Below are 23,710 nucleotides of genomic sequence, written 5' to 3'. Positions count from 1 at the left end.
GAAATATTTGTAGAAGAGCAATGTTTTTAGATACTCTGAAAGGGGAAAAAAAATCTTCCCTTCGTTAATATGTATTTTTTAAACCAATTTTGCTATTTTACACAGCGCTCGGAGACCCTCTCAGAAGGTGGGTATAATGACAGTTAACTAGAATTCCAGCTGCTATTGCAATTCTAGAATAAATTGTCTGGCTGTTTGATAGTTGCTACCACCACCTTTTCTGGCAAGGACGTCAGAGGAAGATACCATGGGGAATAAGAAAAAACCAGTGCTCTGTCCTGAGCAGGTAAGATTCAGGACTGCACTAAGATCCCCAGCCGTGATCACACGACTCATTCATACATCGTGGGGATGTTTATGATGGATCCTGGCCTCGGAGGCTGTGGCTTCCCTTTTCTCTGCGGCCCTTTGCAAAATATGAGCAATTAGCTAGGAGGGCCACTGCCTCTTTTACACTGAACCTTGAACTTCAGAGCCAGCACCGAGGGCAGAAGCAAATCATAGTTTGCTGAACAGCTCATAGAAAGGCTGATGTGAGTGTAGACACAGGCTTGAGAGAGCAAAGTTCTCAGTCTAAAAACCAAGTTTGGAAGTTTTCTGATTGCGGTATGGCATTTGCCACTCAGGGCCCAAACGGTGTGTATGTCAGAGGAGTGGTGTGAGTTGGTTGATGAGCTAATTAGTCAATCATCCCAGCTGTTCTGCTGCTGAGGTTTGATTGTTTTGATGCAGGATGTATATTGTAAGGTAAGGAGTAGCCAAAACATTAACGATGGCTGTTTCTTGCAAATGAAAGAGGAAGGGGAAAAAATAAAATTATGGAACCTCTCTCTTTATATACACACATATGCAGAACCAATACACGATGCAAGACATATATATGTGTGTGTGTATATACATATATATATATTATATATTACTGTACAAAAGTATTTCATGGAAAGTATCAGAAAACCTATAATAATTATTTTTGCATATTTAATACAAGTTTTTATTTTCAGGTATGTATATATACGTATATAGTGATACGTGGTTTCATTATACCCATTATTATGCTACACACATGATAATTAAATGTGGGATTCTAGGGCAATACAAGATGAGAGTTACACTATTTTGGTGCTGTTTTTAGCTTTCATTTCTATTGAAAAATACTAAATTAGTAGCATTTTTTGATTCCTGATTTAGCTCTTTTAATAAGACGCAGAAGCTAAAAACAGCCCAACCAAGCAGTTGAAGTCTTATCACAAGCCAGTAAGATCAATAGCTAAAAAAAGTATGAAAAGTTTTTGAGTGACAGCTTAAAAATGGAAAATTTAAATATATATCGCTGCCTTCTGCTCCATTGTGTAATGCATAAAGCCCACTTTGGCAGTATGTTTTTAAGCAGTCAAGAAAGTGATTTATTATTATCGCTGGATTTGTGTTTATGTTCCGTGCTGTAAACTATGCTTATAGCAATATATCTGTATTAAGGCATTAATACTAGGAGTGCTACCTAAGCTTAACATTACTAATATTGTTCAAAGTGGAGTTTATTGGGCTATAAATAGTAACATCAGTATTGACACTTGCTGCATCATCTAAGTGCCTGCGTAACGGTGTCTGATGCTAAATGACCATGCTGCTGACAGTATATAAAACATAAATAGTGACTACGAGGGATATTTCATGGCTACTGCTAGTGTTTCTATTCTCCTTTGGTCTGCAGATAAGGAGATCTATGTGCTGAGACCTTCCTAGGTTTTCCCCGTGTTTGCCAGAGGATGTGATTAGAGAAAATCACGTCTGGATTTTAAACATTCCTGCTTCCCAGGACCACTAATTTTATGCCACAAATACAAATAAATAATCATTGTTCACTATAATGGACGGAGAGTGAGCAAATCAGGAATTGAGTTTGGTGTAACCTATGCTCAGGCTTGATAAGAAGCTGACGGTTGTTTAGTCATTCATTGGACAAGTTGTAACAGAGGGTTGACTACTATCTTAGTCAGTTTGGGCTGCTGTAACAAAATACCATAAACTGGGTGGCTTATAAATAAGAAAAATTTACTTCTTATAGTTTTGGAGACTGGGGATTCCGAGATCATGGTGCCAGCATGGGGGACATCTGGTATGGTCTCCTTCCTACCTTCCTACGAAAGCTGTAACCTCATATAGCAGAAGGGGCAAGGGATCTCTCCTGAGCCTGATTGTAGGGCACTAATCTCACCATGAGGGGGTTCACTCTCTTGACCAGATCACCTCTCAGAGTCCCCACCCCCAAACCACCATGACATTGTGCTTTATAACCTAAGAATTTGAGAGGGTGCAAACATTCAATCCATAAACAACTACCCCGTGGTTGCCATGGACAAGCAAATGTTCTGAGTTTGATTTCTTTTGATGGTAATCAAGACAATATTTCAAATCTATTTGAATTATAGCAGATACACTCTCCTTTCTTAAAAAGCTATAAACAATAGAACCGCTCTTTCTTAAAAGTTGCGTTCAGAAGGCAAAACAGTCACATGAGGCATGAATAGCCTAATTTATCTAGGTGCTTTAACTTTAATCTGTAAGCACGAATGACATATATTAAATTAAGCTTTGAGTTCATTAAAGTTGGAGGAGAAGTGTCCTATCTGCTAACTCATTCCTTCATTCACTCACCATACTTTCATGGAGCACTGCTGTGTGCTGGAAACTGCATGGCTCTCCGGAAAATTAACAATAAGTGGAGCACATCCCTTATCCTAAAAACACAGTCAGATGATATCACATTTTGCTGAGTTAATCCAAAGGAATTATGAAAAAGTTATTTTTTTACCCCCAAACTAATAAAAGAGGTGAATTAGATGCGTGAAATGATAACGATCAAACATATTTTTGTTAGCTTGTAATTTCTTGCTAGTTTGTTATAGAATATGATAGAGGCAAGCTCATTGAGATGCTAAGATATTCATGTACTGCCTTTTTCACCTCAGATATCTTATTCCTGGAACTGATTGGATAGTGACAAGAAAGATACTGGTTTGGGTAACCCATAAAGGCCAGACAGCTTATGATGTAAGATATTAATGCTAGGTGGTGTGCCAACCTTCCTCACGATTATTAATCTTATTAAAAATAAAGTTAAGCTAGCATTGACTGCCAGCATTGAAAGAAGGTTGAGTGCCAGCATAGATGGCGAGCCAGGAGAAGGGGATCTTCTCATCCAGAAAACAAGAAATACTCATCTTTCCAAAGCTGTAAAAGTTCATGCCTTAATGAAACCTTTGATTCTCCCATAAGGAAACTTTAGTATTACTTGACTTACTTTGCAGTAAATAAACCTGCATCCTTTGCACGTGTGCAGATAGTGACTGTGGTTACTGGACAGGAAACAAAGAATGGGGGAGTCACCACAAAAGTTTTTTTTTTTTCTCTTTTTACATCCTTATCCAGAAGGAGGGAGCAGGAGGTGGATGTGGCTGGCCAGAAGAGCACAGTTCAAGAAGCCTGTAGAAACAGGAAACATTAAATTCTAGAGTTTCAGGATGGGGAAGGTGTTGGGAAGGCAGGGTGCTCTGTTCTTTTCCAGTTGGTTTACTGGCAGCTTTCAAATAACACTGAGTCCACAGTAGACACCTCCAAAGTCTGTCAGGGTTCCATAAAGAACTCAAAGCACATTAAGCATATGTTATTGTTTCTCAGGCCCTAAATGCAGCCTTGTAAAAATGCACAAAGTGATGGCAGAGTGAAGGCTAACAGCCCAGGGACCTATGAAATCCAGTGTTTTTTCATTGATTCCTTGTTGCCTCCTTTGTTCGTTGAAATATTCAGCTTTGGTCTAAAAAGCAGCTAAAAACCTTATGCAAAGAGCTTGTAAACAAACACCCACTTGAACCATCTGGTCTTGTAACACATACAAGTGATTAAGCTTCAGAGCTATGATTGTTAAATTTTTAAAAACACAACAATCCCAAACACCCCCATATAGACTCCTTATACAAGTTTATAGGGAAGAAAACATGGGATGCTTTCTATAGTAAATAATACAGAGAGATTAAACAATCTTTTGATTTCCCTACCTCATGTCCTCCTTCTCTGTCTTCATCATGAGTGTTATAGGGTGAGAAAGGCTAGAGATAGAAACATATAGACTGAAAATACATTTATAATTCCACTATATTGAGTCTGCATGGTCAACAATGTAGGATAGTTGCTTATCTTTACCTTTTTTTTTATCTTTACCTTCATAATTATTTTTGCCCTTGCTAGAGAATCACGTGGGCTGGAATGTATGTGTGTGCGCGCGTGCATGCAAGGGGGTGTCTTCGTTCCTTCTAGAATATATTAAGCAATCCAGGGTTTTTGCAAATAATGAATTCATACTTTTTGTCCATAATGACTGAAGAAAGTCAGGTCGGGGGAAATTAAATATGTTAAGAGCTCTCATTTTAATTGTATAATATCGATACTGTCTTTAGAGTTAATTTCCTTGACAAGTTGTAGGGCCTATAGATTGGATTATTCATATATTTCTAACATGGAAATGATTCTAAACTGCGACATTTCATTTAGGTGACATCACGAAAGTGAAAAGGAATAAACTGCACATTGTACCACAGCATATGGAAATAACACAGCTTTCTAGCTGATGACTGTGGAAGAGAATAACACAAAGAACCAAAAATTCTCAAGTGAAATAAACTCTTAAGTGAGAAATTGATAACATGTTAGGCCTCTGTTTCTATCTTCTCAATCTTGACCAGCTCTCATCCCTAGATTTAGCTAGATTTATTTTATCAGCTGGGAGGAGGAAAGGCAATAGTTCAAAGAAGAGAAAGAGCGTTTAGCAAACCACCAAATGGTAAATAGTGTAGACATAAGTCCATATAAGCCACAATGAGAATTCCTGATTGAGAGGAGTCTCTTTCATGTGGTGATTTGAAGGCTGAGCAACCTCTGTCCTGTTACTCTCTGACTCAGTAAGTGGCATCCAGGGTTGCCCATATCATCTGTCGTCGCTGTCTTCTTCTTCTCCTTCTCCTTCTTCATTTAAATTCAGTTTGCCAACAAATAGTATCATACCCAGTGCTCATCCCCCCACACTCATCAAGTGCCCTCCTCAGTGCCAGTCACCCAGTTACCCATCCGCCCACACTCCTCCCTTTTGCAACCCTTTGTTTCCCAGAGATAGGAGTCTTTCATCATTTGTCTTTCTCTTTAATTTTTCTCAATTCAGTTTCCCTCCTTTCCCTTATAGTTTCTTTCGCTATTTCTTATGTTGCACATATGAGTGAAACCATATGATGATTGTCTTTCTCTGATTGACTTATTTCACTCAGCATAATACCCTCCAGTTCCATCCACATCGAAGCAAATGACAGGTATTCATCCTTTCTGATGGCTGAATAATAATATATACAACATCTTTATCCGTTCATCTGTCGAAGGACGTCATGGCTCCTTCCACAGTTTGGCTTTGTGGACATTGCTGCTATGAACATTGGGATACAGGCGTCCCGGCATTTCACTGCATCTGTATTTTTGGGGTAAATACCCAGTATTGCAATTGCTGGGTCATAGGGTAGCTCTATTTTTAACTTCTTAAGGAACCTCCACACCGTTTTCCAGAGTGGCTGCACCAGTTCACATTCCCACCAACAGTGCAAGAGAGTTCCCCTTTCTCCACATGCTCACCAATATTTGTCATTTCCTGTCTCGTTAATTTTTTAGCCATTCTCACTGGTGTGAGGTGGTATCTCATTGTGGTTTTGATTTGTATTTCCCTGATGCAAGGTTGCCCACATCATCTGCAAGAACCTGTGGAAAGGGAAGTGCTGGGGATCCCTGGGTGGTTCTGTGGCTTAGCGCCTGCCTTTGGCCTGGGGTGTGATCCTGGGGTCCCAGGATCGAGTCCCGCATTGGGCTCCCTGCATGGAGCCTACTTCTCCCTCTGCCTGTGTCTCTGCCTCTCTCTCTCTCTCTCTGTGTTTTTCATGAAAAAATTAAATCTTAAAAAAAAAAAGAAAGAAAGAAAGAAGAAAGAAAGAAAGAAAGAAAGAAAGAAAGAAAGAAAGAAAGAAAAAAAAGAAGAAAGAAAGAAAGAAAGAAAGAAAGAAAGAAAGAAAGAAAGAAAGAAAGAAAAAAGAAAAAAGAAAGAAAGAAAGAGAAGTGCTATAGTATGCAGGACACTCTGTAGTATTTTTCATTTGTTAAGAAAGAAACAAATTAATTTCTTTTTCAGTGATGTGGTGCTAATCTGCCTCTCTGGAGGGTAAAAACACCCCACCTGATTTGTAATGTTTGCTGATTCCCATGGTGTAAATACTCTCATGTGGCTGATTTCAAGCTACCAACATGAAGTCACTCAACATGGATTGGGAAGAGAGATGCAGTCAGTTCTAGCAATCTGGAACAAGCCACTCTAGCACCACATTTTACTAATAATTCTGAGAAGACACATCTGGGGCAGGCTGTTGGTGAGCAGGTAGTGAGTGTGCATTTTCCCTTTTGTATCTGACCCAAGAAAAGATTCACTTTGGAGTGGATTCTTTATCATTTAAAAAACCATCAGTGTCCAGGTGATGTATAGAACTGTTGAGTCACTGTATTGTACACCTGAAACTAATGTAACATTGTATTAACTAACTAGAATTAAAATAAAAATGTTGAAAAAATTTAAAAAATTAAAAACCATCGGGCACTTGGGTGGGTTAGTTGGTTAAGTGTCCAACTCTCAGTTTTGGCTCGGGTCATGATCTCAGGGTCGTGGATCAAGCCCTGCATCAGACTCCACACTCAGCAGGGAATCTGCTAGAGATTCTCTGTCTCCCTCTGTCCCTGCCACTCCCCCACCCATGGCTGTTTCCCTCAAATAAACAAATAAGCCTTTAAAAAAATTAAAAACCATCAGTGTATGATGTGTTCTTATCAAGAATAGTTGGGGGGTATACAGTTTTTGAGTCAGAGAAAAATAGCTTTTTGAGTTTTTGAGTCAGAGAAAAATAGCTCCAAGGGCACAAGCTGTCCATCTTGTACTGAATCCTGGGTCACTCTCAGGCAATATTTAAAACCTCTAGGACAAGTTTCCAAAGAGTGTACCAAGAAGTCAGATGTCACTTCTGGAATTTTGTAGGATTGTTCCCGTAATTGTTTTCCCAAAAGTGGGAAGGATTTGGAGATGGAATGGATAATGGTGATGAGAGAAAAGAGATGCCAAGGATGATTCCTTTATTTCTGTCTGTACAGTAAGCTGTAAGGATGCTGGTGTCATTTCCTGAGAGGAGCAAAGAAGTCATGTGAGCTTGTCTGTGTTTAAAAACAAACAAACAAACAAACAAAAAACAGGCATAAAAAACACAAAAACACGCACACACAAAAACAACTCTGAAATTCAAATGGATCCTCAGGTCTCAATTGATGAATTTATTAAGATTGTTATTAATCCATCAATGGCTGCATTGTTTCTAAAATCTCCACTATTCCTTGTCTACCTTTTTGCAAAGGGTTAAGTCATGTAATGATCAGCTTGATTCACACTTAACCATTTTGCTTGATCCATGCACACTCTTGAATCAGAGTGCAACGGCCCAGATGGGGGACCGAGGCGTGTGATGCACTAGGCTTCAGCCCTGTGGTTTTTTGCTGCGTGTGGTTTTGTTTTCAAGTGTTAGCATCTTTCAAGTGTTAAGGTTTAGCACCTCTTGAACTGATGGCATCGTGGTGTGAGTCTATACCGTCAAGGCCCAGGGTTTCATATTCGGTGCTTGTCGCTTTGTTTAATTCCGAGGGTCACAAAAACATCAGCAAGATTTCACTCTGTACTTTCCCTTTGGAACACCAGCTGAGGCAGATCAAAACCTAAGAACGAATTAAATCTGGAATGCGTTGGTAGTAGCCCGTTAACTGGTTGGTTTGAGGCTGATTGCTATTTTGGGAAAGTACTAAAACTGGTAATGACGGACAGAAGCATTGAGGTTTCTCAAAAAGTTAATCCATGCACTTAGTAAATAATGAGCTGTTCTGGGGAACAGCTCTCCTCCTCCCCTATTTTGTGATGATGGTGAAAAGTAAGCTGCTCCGAAAACTAACTTTCTTCATGCCAACCTGCCCTATTGGGTTTCTTCACACACCCCGCCCCCCTTAACTGCGGTCTGCCAAAAAAAAAAAAAAAAGAAAAAAAAAAAAACAGAACTAGGGCTTGGCACACCAGTTTTGATCAGAGCAACCATCAGAATCATAATGTCCTAAGTACAAAGCTCACTAATTGAATTTCATTCACTGGACTGAAATATAGCAGCCAAGACAGAGAACACTGTCGGCTGTTTTTTATGAGGTCCAGAGTCGAAAGTCATTTTTAAAATGTGAGTGATGCAATTTCTTGTATCTTTCATTTAAAATGCTACTTGGTAAACAGTGTTTCAGATTAGTGTATTTGTAATTTAAATGAAGACAATACATCAAGCTGCATCTGAAAAGAAGGAAGTTTAGGGAATGATTCATTCCTCTTTTTGTGTGATCTACTGTAGAAAATAATAAATAAATAGGTAAGGGGGGGAAGGTTTGTGGATTTTAAAAGACAAAACTGAACTATTTCTAAAACAGAGCCAGTCCCAACAGCTAAGTCTTTGTTTTCTTCAAGCAGACTCATACATTCTGTCTAATTCATTTTTTATTTTCTCTCGGGGTCTGCTTGCAGATTTGCCTCAACAAAGGAAGCATCATGTTACATCTTTTAAATAATTGATGGCTCTCAGTCCAAGCCAGCTCGAAGGAAATTCTGAAAATAGGTACTGATTGAGCAAATGCCTCCTTCCTCCTCCCCATCCCCTTCTAGAACACGCCCCGCTCATCTCTTCCCTCCTGGCCCTTTGCTGCTTTGCCTCCCTCTTGACCAGTAGAGGAGGATGATATCATTTGGACTAAGGCTTTATCTACCACTCGGTATCCCTCATTTGTTTCATATCATTCTATATATTTTATTAAAGACGGGGGAACTGTTAATTACAAGCTCACTGATGTAATGAAAAGTTCTTAATTAATCACCAGAAATGTTAGGTCATGATCACCACCAGAGATGGTTTGTTGGGAATATAAAAAAAAACGAGGCTTAGAGCGTGTCCCTCTAAATTTAAAGTATGCTGTCACCAAGGGTCGAGTTGCCCCGGAAGCTGGGTCAACTGTGGCCTTGCCAGCCCCAGCTCTTCTGCAAGTTCAAGTGCTGGAAGCTGACCTGTGTTTCACTCCCCCTCCCCAAAAAGAGAGAGAAAGGCACCTGCATCTTACTTCACTGTTGAGTCATTAGCGATTGTCTACAGCTTGGAAGACCCATCCCTGCTTTAAGACAGGTGTGGTTGGTAGGACCTTGGGCTGGTCCACCATGAACCTGGCTTCTGGTCATGACTTTGTAAGTCTCTTTGCCTTCCAAGGCCCCCCTTTCCTTGCTGGTGAAATGCATACTTTGGACCTTTCCTTGACAGTGAAATGCAGACTTTGGAGTGGATGATCTCCAACATCTACCCAGCAATGATATTCTTGTGTCCTCCAGAGAGGAGGATAGACCACAAGGAAGTTGCCCTCCATTCGAGAGCATTCATGTATTCCAACTTAGAGTGAATGGACTGTGTGCTCGCCCATAGGTAACCTTCCTCTCTCTTTACATTATTTTCCTTTTCTTTTAGTCTGTTGCTTATTTCTTCTCTTCTGCTGCTTATCAATCCTTTCCTTTCCTGGCCCGACTTTCCGCACCACCAGGGTCAGAGTGGAAGGTTAGAGTCAAGGATCTTGGCCACTTATTTTTAAAATATCCTGCCCTCACAGAAGAGCTGTCTCCATCAGAAATTGCATCAGAAGGTAGCCAATATTGTTGAATTTGGGAAGACTAGCTATACAGTGGCAACTATTGGGAGATCTAAATCTGGAATTCTAAGTTAGAGCTCAGTTAACTGGGGGAGAGCTTTACATTGTATCCATCACTGAAAAAGCTGTAGCTAAATTGATGGATTATTGTCTGCTCTCAAAACAGTATCACAATCTCTGACCTACTCTCCCTTTCAAGGGACATTTTAAGGTATCATATTGCTCACATTGTTCCATTTTTCTCTCTTAATATAGCAAGCTTGGTGAGGGGTGGGGAGCTAAAGCCATCTTTGCCCCGAATCTACCCCAAAACCCGATGCTTGTTTGAGTTATCCCGTGCCAGCCTGGGAAAATCCTTTTTGATTGCCTTTAGCGAAATATTTTTTTTAAACCCTCGAATAAACTGATTTAGAACCCCCAAACAACATATGGCAGGGAATCTAGAAAGTTGAGAATTTCTTCTATGTATCTCCTACTATTCTAATGTTATATTCAGAACTATTTGTGTTTTCCCTTTTAAAAACCTACTGTTATCCATTCATTTTTGAGACTATATTATGCGCAGGCTTTTGTATCTGTATTTAAGTAGATTACAGGTAATGCCTCCTGGTAAGATGTATTCCTAAAATGTGCTTTTCTCTAAGTGATGTTAATCGTTGAGTTCCACTGTAGTGCTACCATGTTTCAGGAACATTTTGTGTTAAACAGCTTCTCTTTTTATTGGAATATCCATTATTAGTGCCATTTTGGAACTTGAAGAACAGATCTTTCTCCTTCTGAAGGTAGAGAGATAATTCCCCGTCTTCTAAGGTGCTGACTCAACCACCTAGAGACTGGTGATGGTGAGGATGAGGGTAGTGCAGGGGTCAGTGACTATTGCCTTGGGGTCAGTGACTGAGTGAAGGAAGGGATGCTGGTGATTTAGTTCTCTAGATCTGCTCTAAAAGCATCCTCTGGGGGTGCCTGGGTGGCTCAGTCAGTTAAGCATCTGACTCTTGCATTTCATCTCAGGTCATGATCTCATGGGTGGTGAGATTGAGTCCTACATTGGGCTCTGCACCAGCAAGGAGTCTGCTTCTCTCCCTCTCTCCCTCTTCCTCTGCTCCTCCCCCTGCTCTCACTCTCTCTCTATATAAAATAAATCAATAAATCTTTTAAATTTATTTTTATTTTTATTTTTTTAAGATTTTATTTATTTATTCATGAGAGACACAGAGAGAGAAGCAGAGACACAGGCAGAGGGAAAAGCAACCTCCCAAGGAGGAGCTCGATGTGGTACTTGATCCTGGATCCCAAGATCATGCCCCGAGCCAAAGGGAGATGCTCAACCACTGAGCCACCCGGGCGCCCCAGATCTTTTTTTTTAATCCTCTGGCATAGGGAAGGGAATCCAGATGCTACTTCCCCTAACCCCTTGCTATGCATCCATAGTGGAGTAGCACCATTCACATTGGAATCTGTGTGTAAGATGCCTCCTGAAGTTTTTGATCCTACAAATCCTTCTTTTGTAAGACAGACCTCATTTTATGGCACTTTATTGCACTTTCAGATGCTGTGTTTTTGCAATGCAAAAATCCGTGTGAATATATCTGGTAATTTTTAATCCTGGAATTCTTTTTTTGTCAGTTCAGATTGTCCAGTCTCAATAATTAATTGAATATAGGCAGTTCTTAGTTTTCCAAATTGGTGGTGTTCCTGTGTATCTCTTAAAACTGGTTGGTTAAAAAAAAAAAAAAAAAAACTGGTTGGTTGTAATTCAGAATACTTCCAGACAGGAAAAATTATGTAAGTAGTAGTGATGTTCTTAATCATACTGTAACTGAACTTCAAAACGTTTACAACAGTTTGTTATCTCTTCTTTGGGAAATTATCTGCAGCATTGAATGAGAATCTTTCAACTGGGTTGGTTGTCACCATTTAAAACCGAATTAATCTGGGGAAATGTATATTGCATTTTGTAGTAAGAGGAGATCATTGAGGCAATGGGATCAAATTCCAATCTGTGTTCCCTCACCCAGGACCCCTAAATGGGATAGAACCTGAAATGGAGCCCGAGATGTACATAGCAAAAATATGCAGACACTGGATTTTCAGAAGAGTAGTCAAAGGGCCAGTTTCTAATTCATCCCCCCCCCCCCACCTCCCATGCATTGCCAAATAACAAGATCCCAGTTGCCCATGGGACAACTAGTTCATGTATCTTGAGTCCTAGAACATTCCCAAATTTCTTAAGGGATTATGGAAGACTCTAAATCCATCTTTTCTCTCCTTGCTGCAATTCCTGAACATCTTGCACAGGACCAAAAGGGAGTTTAGCAACTCAGGTAGTAATTCTTCCTTCCTAAGACTCTGAGAGCAGGATGTCACTGTGGGCTGCCTCCTGTGTGATGGGAGGTCCCAGATAGCATGATCCTGAGTTGAAGGCCTCTTTTCAGACGTAAACTCTATGTGTGGGATCAAAAGGAGAATTCATTCTAAAAACTTGTGATTGGGGGCTCCCTGGGTGGCTCAGCAGTTTAGTGCCTGCCTTTGGCCTGGAGCGTGATCCTGGAGTCCTGGGATGGAGTCCTGCATCAGGCTCCCAGCATGGAGCCTGCTTCTCCCTCTGCCTCTGTCTCTGCCTCTCTCTCTCTCTATGTCTATCATGCATAAATAAATAAAATCTTAAAAAAAAATAAAAAAAACTTGTGATCATAATGTGAACAATATTTTGAATTTTCATTAATTTCAGTAATGGGCTTTGACAAGTTGTATAATTTAAATGTTAAACTTGAAATCACAGCCAGGTCAATCCTGACCATTGGCAGACAGCAACTTCTTATCTGATGAAATCAGCACCCGAAGAAATATGGATCCTACAACACCTTCTTTTGTTAAGATATACCTCATTTTATTGCACTTTGCTTTATTGTACTTTCAGATACTGTGTTTTTTACAGATAGAAGGTTTATGGCAACCCTGCATCCAACAAGTCTATTGCACCATTTTTTCCTCCAACAGCATTTGCTGTAGGTCACATTTAGCTAATTCTCACAATATTTCAAACTTTTTTGTTATTATTGTATTTGTTATGCTGATTGATGATCAAGGATCTTTGATATTACTATTGTAATTGTTTTGGGGGCCACAAATTGCATTCATAGAAGACAATGAACTTAATTGATAAAGGTTGTGTGTATTTTGACTGCTCCACCAACTGGCAGTGGCCCTTCTCTCTCCCTCCCCTCTGGCCTTCCCGGTCTCTGAGACACAACAATATTGAAATCAGGACAATTAACAAGCCTACAATGGCCTCTGACTGTTGCAGTAAAAGGAAGAGTCTCACATCTCTCACTTTACATCAAAAGCTACAAATGATTAAACTTAGTGAGAAAAGCATGTCAGAAGCTGAGACAGGCCAAAAGCTAATCCTCTTGCTCCAAACAGTTAGCCAAATTGTAATGCAAAGGAAAAGTTCCTAAAGGAAATTAAAGGTGCTACTCTCAATGAATGTGTGAATGGTAAGAAGGTGAGACGCCTGTTGCTGATAGGGAGAAAGTTTTAGAGATCTGGCTAGAAGATCAAACCGGCCACATAATTCTTTGAAGCCAAAGCCTAATCCAGAGCAAGGCCCTCACTCTTCAATCCTGCGAAGGCTGGGAGAGGTAAGGAGGCTGCGGAAGAGAAGTATGAAACCAGTGGAGGTTGGTTCATGAGGTTCAAGGAAGGAAGTTGCCCTTAGAACATCAAAGGACAAAGTGAAGCAGCAGATACTGATGTAGAAGCCACAGCAAGTTATTCAGATGATCTGTGATAATTTGTGAAGGTGACTACACTAAACAGCAGATTTTTAATGTAGATAAAACAGCTTTCTATCAGGAGAAGATGCCATCTAGGATTTTCATAGCTAGAGAGGAGAAGCCAATGCCCAGTTTCACAGATTCAAAGGACAGGCTGACTCTCTTGTTAGGAAGTGATGCAGCTGGTGATTTGCAGTTGGAGCCAATGCTCATTTCCTATTCTGAAAATTCTAGGGCTCTTAAGAATTAGGCCTAGTCTACTATGCCTGTGCATAGTACACACTGAGTGTGGAGCCTGCTTAATATTCTCTCTCTCCCTCTGCTCCTATCCACCTTCCCACCTTCCCCACTCAGGGTCTCAATATCTCTAAGGAAGAAAGAAAGAAAGAAAGAAAGAAAGAAAGAAAGAAAGAAAGAAAGAAAGAAAGAAAGAAAGAAAGAAAGAGAAAGAAAGAGAAAGAAAGAAGAAGAAAGGAAGGAAGGAAGAAGGAAAGAAGGAAGGAAGGAAGGAAGGAAGAGAAAGAAACACATTTTATAAGGCTATAGCTGCCATAAATAATGATTCTTCCTCTCATTGACGTGGCAAAATAAATTGAAACCTTCTGGAAAGGATTCACCACTCTGGATGCCATTAAGCACAGTTGTAATTCATGGGAAAAGGTCAAAATGTCAACATTAACAAGTGTTTGGAGGAAGTTGATTCCAACTCTCCTGGATGACTTTGAGGAATTGAAGACTTCAGGGGGAAGAAGTGCCTACAGGTGTAGTAGAAGTAGCATGAGAACTAGAATTAGAAGTGGAGCCTGCAGATGGGACTGAATCATGCAACCTCCTGATAAAACTTTAATGGATGACGAGTTGCTTCTTGTGTCCAAGTAAAGAAGATGGTTTCTTGAGATGGAATCTACTCCTGGTGAAGATGCTGAAGATACTGTTAAGACTGTTGCAGTGACAACAAAGGAGTTTGAATATTACATAAGCTTAGTTGATAAAGCGGTGGCAGGCTGTGGGAGGATTGACTCCAATCTTGAAAGAAGTTCTACAGTGGGTGAAACGCTATCAAACAGCATCACATGCCACGGAGAGATCATTCGTGAAAGGAAGCATCAATTGATTCAGTAAACTTCATTGGCTTATTTTAAGTACTTGTCTCATCCTCCCCAGCCTTCAGCAACCAGCACCCTGACCAGTCAGCAGCCATCAACACTGAGGCAAGACCCTCCACCACAAGGAAATCATGACCTGCTAAAAGCTCAGATGATGGTTAGCATTTTTGCAGTAGGATATGTACATTGTTTTTTAGACATAATGCTATTGCACACTTACTAGATGACATATCATGTAAACATAATTTTTGTATGCACGGGGAAACCGGAAAATCCTTTGACTCCCTTCCTTGCAATTGTTGCTTTATTGCTGTTCTGGAACCCACTGCAGTATCTCCAAGGGATACCTGTACTTCTTGAGTTGTAAGCTTTCTTTTTAAAAAAACTAACAACCGAAACTAGTTCTCCTCAGGCTTCTTACCCTGTAGTGTCAGTTGGATGGGTTCTCTCCTAATGTTTCCCTAGACTTAAAGAAATTACAGCTTTTTAACAGGCCTCCTGTGTTCACAGTCCCAGGAAAAAATAGGGTTGAATTCCCACATTTGAGTCATCTTGCCTTCTTCCTCTCTCATTGAATGTACTGGAAAGATCCTCCTGTTTTTATTTGCAAAACATTTTTCTTTCCTGATTCTGGACTCTGTCAAATTCCAGGCTCCACTGGAAACCTTGGTATCTGGGCTTCGTAGATCATCAGCTCTTCGGTGTCTGCAAGAACTTATTTACAAATTATCCCTTTTGTCTTCCGGTAATCAAGTCGTTCCTCTTCAGCATTAAAGCAAATGACCGAAGTCCGATTCCAGTTGCTTTTTGTAGTCTGACGGTGTTAGGGCGAAGTTGAAATTGAAACCTCAACTTGCTTAATTGTCCAACATTTTACTTTTAACTTCGTGCTTTAAAGGAAAGGGCAAAAGCTGAGTGTGAAGTGTGTCTTCAGTGATGATTTAGAACCTTCTAATCATGATTCAGGCATGTCTTTGGAGTGTTCACTCTCTAGAGTCTACAGCTTCCTCATTTGTGCCTCAAGGGGTGTGAAAGAACGTGGCCCGGGTGCCACCTGATGAATGAGTTTCCACATCTTTTACTTAATAAACAGCCCTGGAGTGTGTACCAAAGACATTGTTAGAGGCCTTCGGGTTGTCCATTGCTCACAACCTTCTCTTCTTCTCCTTCTCCCTTCCCTGGGCTGCAAGCCCACTGCGAATCCCCCTGGACGTCCAGCGGGTCTACTGGGTTGCTCTGAAGAGTTTTCTTTTAGAGAGGGGTAAAGATGGGAGAGGGATTTCAGTTATATCACATGGAATTGCCATGTTTATATGTCAAGATCAGTAGACTATCGATAGTTTTGTGAGGTTCCACCTAACGGTTTCTCCTGATAAATGTTCTACCTCAAACAAGTACATTTCGAAGTGCGCGTTGGCCTACAACCCACTGTGGAGTTACTTAAAACAGAAGCTTCAAGTTTCTCCAATCAGGAAACTCATGCTTCTCCTTACCTGCTTTATTTTTTTTCTGAGAATCACAGAAATAACAGATAAGACCCTCATATTTGGAGAAACTCGTGTATTTTGAGTCTGTTGCAAAATAAGTAGAAAATCCGTTGGTCCCTGTGATAGAATTTTTTTCTGAAAGTTCTAAATGGGAGTTATCATGGAAACTGCTTTGAGACCTTAACCAGAGCGTGCACTATAAATAAGAGAGGAGCAGAAGATTAATAAATCTGATAAAGCTGAGAAAGAAGAAAACTTAAAATAAGAAATGAGGACTGTTCTTTAGTTGGGGCATTAATACGGCCCTGAGTGTGTGTGTGTGTATATATATATGTATATATATATGAAAATCAAAGACATGCTAAAGGCAGGGAGTGTGAAGCCGTAGCTACTAATGTGTGCTTAACTCTATTGCCTGGGAGATTTTATTAAATGCAGCGGCCAAGGAAATTGACCTCACTTTTTTTTTTCCTTTTTTGGGTTGGATCCTTGCTCACGTCACATAAATGAATAGAGCTGACAATTTACTGGCTCATCAATGAAACAATATTAAATTATGAAGATGTAAGGAAAAAATCCTTCGCTAACATTGTTGCAGTTTGAAAGGTAAGCTGCCCCCTACAAGAGTAGGAGATATTAATGTTCGTTTCCAAACCTATATAACATAAGGCCAGGTGATACACATTGTAGGATGAAGTGGCTTCTTGATGGCTTTGATTCACTGTGGTCCTGGCATGTATCTCATTAACAACGTTCATGAAGAGGCTCCCACGTTTCTCTCATTCTGTCTTTTAAAATGCAAAAAAAAACAAAAAACAAAAAACAAAAAAAACCATCGTTTTTCATGCTTCTAAAGTGTTTTATTTTATGGAATATTCTGACAAATTTGACTTTACTGAGTATGTGCTGCAGGGACCCTGGGGTTTCCTTTTGAAAAGAACCTGTTTTTATTGGTTCACTATATTGGCCATTAAGCCATGGCTGTCAGGGTTAGACTGTTTCTGAATTCTTGTCTTTGGGGCTGCACAAGAAGCAAAATACTGTTTTTCTTTATATCTTGTCCTGTGCTGGAGATAGGAAGCCTTCTCTTCTTAATTCTGTCTTCTGTGAACTTACTAGAAGTACTTGGTATGCCATCTATTACCAATTGAATACCTAGTACTTTCAAGTGTGCCTAGATGTTAAGTCTTTTTCACTTTATTTTTGAAGGAAAATCATCCTACTGTTCTTGGTTACCATCAGTTATTCAGTTGGTCAACCAGACCCAGGTCCATCTCATGCATTTGTGAGCCCGGTTATAATGACAATCCGATAAGATCAGAGTATGGAGGTTCTTTTTGGTGGAACCGTCCCTGCTTCCATCTGACTCCCATATTTGTTCACAACTCAGGAAAGGTGACCCCCCCACACCCCATGGCCAGCTCTTCCAAGGTCATACCAGTGATTTACCTGTTACCCCCCAGTCCCAGCTGCAGAGGCTGGTGCAGAGTAGGTGTGCAGGAAATCTGTGCACGCTCCCTGCCGGTGATGCCCACCGCCCCCAACTCGGTACTGAACCCTCTGCAGTAAGTCAGATTTTCTGAGCAGCATTCAGCAGATTTTTGCTTCAATGTGGAAAATGGCACTTTAGAAGTCGAATTACCTTTTTCATGGCACCCAAGTTGCTTAATTTGCAAATTGAGAATAATTTAGGCAATGGGAGAATATGTTTCCATGTGTGAAGTGGATTGAAATGAGTTTTGTGTTCTCTGCTCCTTCAGCTCAAACTATCAAAAAATGGAGATCTGGCCAAAAATCATTCAGTTATATGATTCCAGGATATCATCTGTTGTTTTGCGTGGCATCAGTTTAGCTTTAATTATTGGTGATACTTAAAATCCGTGCTTCTGATAAACTGCGAGTGTGCCCTGCTTTAAGGAACTGGAATGGGCTTCAGATTTATGCTTATGGTGCCTTTGCACGAAGGGACAGTTATTTGCGCTCTAAAAATACCTTGGCTTTATAAAATAATTTATCACAAGATTCCTTTAAATAACCAGCTCTCTTAGAGCATTCAAAATATGATTTGATTTGAAAAATCAATGTCCACTCAACTTTTCAAGAACACATCTGCTTTGTAATGTGAGGCAGGTGAAGGGAGAAAAACCAGGCAAGAAGGAATGAGGATCTTAAGTGAGCTGAATAGGAATTAATTTTAATTTAGAAAAGAATTTACTTTTCTAGAGTTTCCTGGGGAAAACACCTTCACCTTTATCACCTCCAAAGTACATAAAAGGAAAAAAAAAAAAAAGCAGGCCAATTTGAGTTTGGAGAAGATAAATCTATTTCTCTGGTGGGTCGCATTCTGCATTATGCATGTGCGTAAAAGTGAGGTTTGCTTTGATCCTGACTATTAAAAGTTTATTTTTAAACTCAGACTGGGCAGGGATCCAGCGATGCTCTTTCCCCCTGCAGCACATCCTGGTTTCAGGTCCTCAGCCTGGCGGAATGGAACTAAGCAGCAGGAAGTAGTTGAAAAGTGTGGAGACTTGATGAGTGTTGAGGGTTTTTTCCCCCCTTCTTCCCCTCCATTTTTGAAATTCAAATTGAATGCAATTTTCAGCTCATTTGAGCCAGAATATACTGTTGCTGAGCTTCAGTGGCTCTTAAATTCAAACTCACAGGAGAAAACAGATATCATTTGTCACAGAGGGTGGGAGAGAGAGAACACTCCCCGCATTTTATTCATGGGAGGCAGAGCTCTAGTAACTAATTCAAACCTTTCTGACTAATCGACTAATCATTCACCAGCAAACTTATCAACTAATCAATGAAACCTTTAAGACACTCATCTTCGGAAGTTGGGAGCAATTTCCCCCTCCCTTTAAAACAAAGTCATTGTTCAAGTCTATTTTTGTATTGTTGGGATCTTAATACCTTTTTTTGCAAACTGAGACAGACTATCATGGCAATCTTTTTCCTGCCCTTCCTGACAATTTTATTGTTTCCATCTTTAATGTCTTTGTCAATGTTCTTTATTTATGACCGAGGATTAGCAGAAAGCCTACTGCTGGCTGAGTGAGGCCAAAAATTTTGAGTTTTTTTTCTTCACCAAATGGACTGCCTGAAAAAGAGTCTTCTTTCTTGGGGCAAATGTAAATACCAATTAAAAGAGGAAGACCCACTCGTGCAGTCCTTGAGTTTGCAAGTGTGTCTTATCTTCAGGGTGGCTTCTTCAGCATGGCTTGAGAATGCCTCTCAGGAAACTTCTGCCACTGGATATGTGCCCGGGAAATGTAAATGATTTGAACAAATGATAATCTGAAATCCCTGCTCTAATTTCAGAAAGGATGTGATGTTGCAATTCTGGTCCTGAAATATAGGTTTTATGCCTTACCGCTGGTGCTTATCTTTGACTGTTTTAATGTAATCCAAAATTTCCATGGGAACATGAAGTCCATTTGCCTTCTCTCCTCCTCTTCCTCCTCCTCCACCTCTTCCTCCTCCTCCTCCTCCTCTTCTTTTTTCTTCTTCTTCTTCTTCTTCTTCTTCTTCTTCTTCTTCTTCTTCTCCTTCTTCTTCTTCTTCCTTCTTCTTTCTGTCAAGGTCTGTGAGAGACAATTATGATGTTATTTCAAAGTGAGTAGGAGAAAAACAATGCTCCCTAAATATTATCTCTAATGAAATTAGCTCCTACCCATCACATTTGGAGTTTAAAAATGCTCTGCAATGAGTATATGATCAAGCCATATATATTTGTGCTTATGTGTGTATGTGTCTACGTGTCTCCAAGGTGTCCAAGAATGTGACAGCAGGAATTTCTAAATAGTCATTTTCACATTAATAAAGGTGACAATAACTTGACAATAACTTTATCCTCTGTGTGGTAATATGCTTGTGCATTCGGCCCCTGGTAGCAGACATTTATTTCATTGCTTTTATAAAAAGGAATACCCTAACTGGTTAACCTGTCTTCTCGCTATTATACCTTAAGACTATATTATTTTTTCTTTGACTTCAGTATAAGAAGCCAAAAACCTACCTTGACAAGGAATCCACATTTTTGTTAATTACTAAGGTAGTTAATAGAATTTTAATTTTTCTTCAGATATCAGATTGCTTCAATATGCAAGTAATTACCTACTGCTTACTATATGCTAGACATCCATTGTACTAAGATTTATAACATAAAGAATAGTGGCTTTCTAAATCCAAGTGAGGTAGGCATAGGAAATGAAGTATCAGCATCAGCTAGGCAGAGAAGGTAAAGCTTGAGAAGCCCCCAGGTTCTCAAATGATTCTCAAAGATGCAGTCCTTCTCCTTGTCCCCAGGTGGTAGCCACTGGTCTGAAACAAATATGATCTAACTTGGAGGTGGGAGAAAGGATGATACACAAAAATCAGTGAAAAGGATAAGAAATATGCATTTTTAGGTGCTAAATGTATCCTATTCCTCAAACAATGCTTACATCACTGGGTAGGGGAAGGCAAGTGGGGTGCTGTCATCCTGCATTGTAAAGTGGGTAGGCCAGGGGTCAGTGGAGGAAAAGGTGGAGAGCCAGTTCAGGAGGGAGGAGAAGGCTGGAGTAGAAGGGAGAACATTTGAAGCAGGGGCTCAGAGGTGTGCTGGAGCTTAACTCACACCCTGAGGGCCAATTGTTAAATTTCTAGAAATTTCATGAACCAGCTTTTATGACATATTATTAAAAATTAAATTACATAAATTTATGAAAATTAAATTATATAATCTTATATGATTAGTAATATGCATAATATATAATTATATATTAATATATATTAATTATATGATATATAATTATAATATATAATTATTCTTATATAATAAATCAACTATACTAAAAACAAATGTAACCAATACTGAAAATCATCACTTCCTAATTATTTCCCCTCATGCATTGCCATCACCTGTGCTCTTGAGATGTGCGCATGGTATCTGCCTGGTAAAAATATGTGCTGCTGTGACATGTTGCCCATCTCTTCCCAACTGCACATTCCCTGATGCCGTGTTGGTAGCATGGGTGGATGGGTTAAGCATCTGCCTTTGGCTCAGGTCATGATCTTGGGGTCCTGGGATCCAGCCCCATGTCAGGTTCTCTGTTCGGCAGAGTCTACTTCTCCCTCTCCCTCTCTCTGTGTGTTCTCCGTCTCCTCTGCCACCCCCCTCTGACTCTCAAAGAAAATAAATTAAAAACAAATAAAATGGGGAGACTGGGTACAGAGAAGTGAAGAGTCTGGCCAAGGAAAGGAGTGTGATTCAAATGCAGGCAGTTGCACCTAGAAGTTCACTCTGTTTGCTGCTGTTCAGTGTAAAAATGACAAACCACAGTGACCTGCCACCTGGAGCATTTCTGAGAAACTGAACTAATAGTATCATTTAGGAGCGAGAAGGGCACTCCTTCAGTTGTAGATAATTAACATTTTGGATGTGGGGAATCTAAGTGACGAGGCCCTCCTAGCAAATCAGCTTAGAGAAGGAGCACAAGCCCAAAAGAGAGAAAACCCCTGCACATAGATGTGAGAAAATATTCATCATCACAGGGATTAAGCATAGAAAGAAAAGCTTTAGGGAAAAAGTAAGTGTTAGGAAGAAGAACAACGAAAAGAAACCGTGATGGAGAGAATGAACGATTGGAAAGAGAAGAGAAATATGGGAAGACATAACGTACAGTGTCATGAAGGTAAGGTAGGAAGAGTTTGTGAAAGTGTTGCTAATTAACAACACCAAGGGCTTCGGTGAAATTTTAAAATGGTAACCATATAACTTCTCATCCCATTTGATCACTTGCAGAGTGAAGGGGGTGCTGTCAATAATTGGGCCAGGGAACAAACATAACACATGAACAGTGATGTATGGTTGCACTGGATTTGCAAATGGATGAAATTGGTAGATTTCTAAGAATTCATGATCATCTGGAAATGATTTTCCTTTAACCAACATTTGCTGAGCATCTCCTGTGAGGAATGCTAAGTGCTGAAGATAAAGGTACATATGGCAGAGTTTAAAAAAAAATATTCTGTTGGGGGAAAACAGAAAATTAGTGGATGAAGCATAACTTTCCTTTGCCACACATACCCAGAAGTAGTCACCATTCACAGTGTATTAAGAGCTTTTTCCACATAGTCCTATGGTTATAGAGATATCTAACTAGTTTTGTTTACAGCTAAACAATGCAACGTGCCACATATCAGCCTGCAATTTACTGGTTAAACATATACACATCTTTTCAGGTGAGTAAATATTTAGTATCCTCTTAAATGGACATATTATATTTACCTATTCCCTTACTGATGGACATTTAACCCTTTTATTTTTTTTCTTGTGTTCTTGTTTCTGTGTTCTTATTTATGTAGGAGAGATATCTGGAGTGGGATTGCTGAGCCAAAGTAATTTTACAATAAACCATCAGTGGATTGTTTAAAAATTATGTAAAATAGCACTTTTACCAACCTTGTATGAACACTCATTTCCTAGTTAGCCATCGTTCTATCAGCCTCACATGATTATTGGGAAGTGTCTATTACGATTATTAGAATTTGCATTTTAAAAATTATTAAGGAAGGGGATCCCTGGGTGGCTCAGTGGTTTAGCGCCTGCCTTTGGCCCAGGGCGCGATCCTGGAGTCCTGGGATCGAGTCCCACATCGGGCTCCCGGCATGGAGCCTGCTTCTCCCTCCTCCTGTGTCTCTGCCTCTCTCTCTCTCTCTCTCTCTCTCTCTCTCTATGTCTATCATGAATAAATTAATTAATTAATTAATTAATTAATTAAAAAAAACATTAAGGAAGCTGAGCATCTTAATTTTTCTTGGTCATTTGTATCTTTTTAAAGTGAATTTGCCTTTTCTTATTCTCTTGCCAGTTTTTTTCTGTTGAAATAGTCATCATTTTCCTTACCCTTTTTTTTTTCATTTTCCTTACTTGTTGAAACTTCTTGCACACTAAGAACATTAACCCCCTTTCTCCTCATTGTTGCAAAAATCTTTCTCATTTTATTTTTTACCTTTTTATTTTGCCTTTGATTATCGTCACAGAGAAATGTTTGGATATTTTGTTTTGTTTTGTTTTATTTTTTGCGCCTTCACATTTTTCTGTCTGGTTTAGATTGATCCTTCTCCCTCAAAAGAAAGAAAAACAATACTAAATTTATTCTAAAACTTTTATTTATATATATATTTATTCATTTATTTATAAAGATTTTATTTATTTATTCATGAGAGACACAGAGAGGCAGAGACATAGGCAGAGGGAAAAATAGGTTCCCCATGGAGAGCCCAATGCAGGACTCGATCCCAGAACACTGGAGTCGTGGCCTGAACCAAAGGCAGATATTCAACCACTGAGCCACCCATGTGCCTATTCCAAATCTTTTATATATTTTTTCAGCATAATACTTGATTCCCATAGCCCACAGACTAGTTGTGTGGATAATTGCAGAGTGAGTATTTCCATTTCATCTGGTTAGAGCTCTGACTACAGGGCACCTGCAGAGCCATAAGAACCCCAAGGAGG

At 39.7% G+C, this 23,710-nt stretch overlaps 1 protein-coding gene across 43 annotated transcripts in view; it reads left to right on the top strand.

The window, feature by feature from the left end:
• ESRRG (estrogen related receptor gamma) overlaps positions 1-23,710 on the top strand; it is a 617,890-nt gene that overhangs the window by 167,894 nt on the left and 426,286 nt on the right. For 32 of the 43 annotated variants that reach the window (XM_072759533.1, XM_072759528.1, XM_072759537.1 and 29 more), the window contains one exon: positions 16,718-16,809. The exons of the other annotated variants lie outside the window; for them this stretch is intronic. The gene's annotated coding sequence lies outside the window, so the exon portion shown is untranslated. The remainder of the gene's footprint in view (positions 1-16,717; positions 16,810-23,710) is intronic. 43 annotated transcript variants of the gene reach the window in all.

The sequence above is a fragment of the Vulpes vulpes genome, chromosome 5 (genome assembly GCF_048418805.1).
Source record: "Vulpes vulpes isolate BD-2025 chromosome 5, VulVul3, whole genome shotgun sequence".
Lineage (NCBI taxonomy): Eukaryota > Metazoa > Chordata > Mammalia > Carnivora > Canidae > Vulpes > Vulpes vulpes.
This window is presented reverse-complemented; position numbering and strand designations above follow the sequence as displayed.